This window comes from Heterodontus francisci, unplaced genomic scaffold (assembly GCF_036365525.1).
Source record: "Heterodontus francisci isolate sHetFra1 unplaced genomic scaffold, sHetFra1.hap1 HAP1_SCAFFOLD_54, whole genome shotgun sequence".
Lineage (NCBI taxonomy): Eukaryota > Metazoa > Chordata > Chondrichthyes > Heterodontiformes > Heterodontidae > Heterodontus > Heterodontus francisci.
Window position 1 is genome coordinate 2,793,635 of NW_027140250.1, and position 3,373 is coordinate 2,797,007.

A 3,373-nucleotide genomic window follows, 5' to 3' on the forward strand; every position below is an offset into this window, starting at 1 on the left:
GGTTTTCACAGTGGATCAGGATCCTGCCACGTGTGTATGGGGTTTCACGGTTTATCAGGATCCTGCCAGGTGTGTATGGGGATTTCACAGTGCATCAGGATCCTGCCGGATGTGTCTGGGGTTTCACAGTGTATCAGAATCCTGCCAGGAGTGTATGGGAGTTTCACAGTGTATCAGGATGCTGCCAGGTATGAGTGGGGTTTCGCAGTGAATCAGGATCCTGCCAGGGATGTATGGGGTTTTCACAGTTTATCAGGATCCTGCCAGGTGTGTATGGGGTTTTCACAGTGTATCAGGATCCTGCCAGGTGTGTCCTGCGTTTTCTCAGTGGATCAGGTTCCTGCCAGTTCTGTATGGGTTTTCACAGTGTATCAGGATCCTGCCGGGTGTGTAGGGGGTTTCACAGTGTATCAGGATCCTGCCAGGTGTGTCTGGGATTTCACAGTATATCAGAATCCTGCCAGGTGTGAGTGGGGTTTCACAGTGTATCAGGATCCTGCCAGGTGTGTATGGGCGTTTCACAGTGTATCAGAATCCTGCCAGGTGTGAGTGGGGTTTCACAGTGTATCAGGATCCTGCCAGATGTCTATGGGGGTTTCACAGTGTATCAGAATCCTGCCAGGTGTGTATGGGGGTTTCACAGTGTATCGGAATCCTGCCAGGTGTGAGTGGGGTTTCACAGTGTCTCAGGATCCTGCCAGGTGTGTGTGGGCGTTTCACAGTGTATCAGAATCCTGCCAGGTGTGAGTGGGGTTTCACAGTGTATCAGGATCCTGCCAGGTGTGTATGGGGGTTTCACAGTGTATCAGGATCCTGCCAGGTGTGAATTGGGTTTTCACAGTGTATCAGGATTCTGCCAGATATGTATGGGGGTTTCTCAGTGTATCAGGATCCTGCCAGGTGTGAATTGGGTTTTCACAGTTTATCAGGGTCCTGCCAGGTGTGTATGGGTGTTTCACAGCGTATCAGGATCCTGCCAGGTGTGAGTGGGGTTTCACAGTGTATCAGGATCCTGCCAGGTGTGTATGGGGTGTTCACAGTGGATCAGGAAACTGCCAGGTGTATATGGGGGTTTCACAGTGTATCAGGATCCTGCCAGGTGTGTATGGGGTGTTCACAGTGGATCAGGATCCTGCCAGGTTTGAGGGGGGTTTCACTGTGTATCAGGATCCTGCCAGGTGTGTATGGGCGTTTCACAGTGTATCAGAATCCTGCCAGGTGTGAGTGGGGTTTCACAGTGTATCAGGATCCTGCCAGATGTCTATGGGGGTTTCACAGTGTATCAGAATCCTGCCAGGTGTGTATGGGGGTTTCACAGTGTATCGGAATCCTGCCAGGTGTGAGTGGGGTTTCACAGTGTCTCAGGATCCTGCCAGGTGTGTGTGGGCGTTTCACAGTGTATCAGAATCCTGCCAGGTGTGAGTGGGGTTTCACAGTGTATCAGGATCCTGCCAGGTGTGTATGGGGGTTTCACAGTGTATCAGGATCCTGCCAGGTGTGAATTGGGTTTTCACAGTGTATCAGGATTCTGCCAGGTGTGTATGGGGGTTTCTCAGTGTATCAGGATCCTGCCAGGTGTGAATTGGGTTTTCACATTTTATCAGGTTCCTGCCAGGTGTGTATGGGTGTTTCACAGCGTATCAGGATCCTGCCAGGTGTGATTGGGGTTTCACAGTGTATCAGGATCCTGCCAGGTGTGTATGGGGTGTTCACAGTGGATCAGGATACTGCCAGGTGTACATGGGGGTTTCACAGTGTATCAGGTTCCTGCCAGGTGTGTATGGGGTGTTCACAGTAGATCAGGATCCTGCCAGGTTTGAGGGGGGTTTCACTGTGTATCAGGATCCTGCCAGGTATGAGGGGGGTTTCACTGTGTATCAGGATCCTGCCAGATGTGAAGGGGGTTTCACTGTGTATCAGGATCCTGCCAGATGTGAGGGGGGTTTCACTGTGTATCAGGATCCTGCCAGGTGTGTATGGGGGTTTCACAGTGTATCAGGATCCTGCCAGGTGTGAGGCGGGTTTCACTTTGTATCAGGATCCTGCCAGGTGTGTATGGGGGTTTCACAGTGTATCAGGATCCTGCCAGGTGTGAGGGGGGTTTCACTGTGTATCAGGATCCTGCCAGGTGTGTATGCGGGTTTCATAGTGTATGGAGGGTTGCCTTTGGTTTGGAGTGTTGCCTTTGGGTTTGGAGTGTTGCCTTTGGGTTTGGAGTGTTGTCTTTGGTTGTGTAGTGTTGCCTTTGTGTTTGGAGTGTTGCCTTTGGCTCTGGAGTGTTGCCTTTGGGTTTGTAGTGTTGCCTTTGGGTTTGGAGTGTTGCATTTGGGTTTGGAGTGTTGCCTTTGGGTTTGGAGTGTTGCCTTTGGCTCTGGAGTGTTGCCTTTGGGTTTGGAGTGTTGTCTTTGGGTTTGGAGTGTTGCATTTGGGTTTGGAGTGTTGCCTTTGGGTTTGGAGTGTTGCCTTTGGCTCTGGAGTGTTGCCTTTGGGTTTGGAGTGTTGCCTTTGGGTTTGGAGTGTTTCCTTTGGCAACCTGACCTTGTAACTAAAATCCCTCATCACTGGAACCATTCTGGTAAATCTCCTCTGCACCCTCTCAAGGACCCTCACCTCCTTCCTAATGTGTGGTGACCAGAACTGGACATAATCCTCCAGTTAGGGCCTAACCAGAGTTGTATAAAGGTTCAGCATAATTTCCCTGCTTTTGCACTCAATGCCTCTAATTATGAAACCCAAGATCCCAATCCCAACTGTTATACTAACCACTCTCTCAATATGTCCTGCCTCCTTCAATAATCGACGCACATGTACCTCCAGGTCCCTGTGTTCCTGCGCACTCTTTAGTACAGAGCCATTAGATTGAAGCATAAAATTGCGATGAGATATTTGTAGATGAAGTGAATGGAGAAAACTGTGACAAATGGGAGATCTGCTACTTTGCACATAAAAAGAATCGAACAGGGGAGTTCACAAACAGTGCAAAGAGATTTCTCTCTCTCTCTCTCTCTGTCTCTCTCTCTCTGTCTCTCCTCCTTCTCTCTAACGAAAACAACCTCAAGTCCCTCAGCCTTTCCTCGTTAGACCCTCCGTCCATACCAGGAAACATCCTAGTAAATCTCCTCTGCACACTTTCCAAAGCTTCCACATCCTTCCTATAATGCGGTGACCAGAACTGCACGCAATACTCCAGGTGCGGTCTCACCAGAGTTTTGGACAGCTGCAGCATGACCTCGTGGCTCCGAAACTCGATCCCCAAACCAATAAAATCTAACACACCGTATGCCTTCTTTACAGCCCTATTAACCTGGGCAGCAACCTTCAGGGATTTAAGCACCTGGACACCAAGATCTCTCTCTTCATCTACACTACCAAG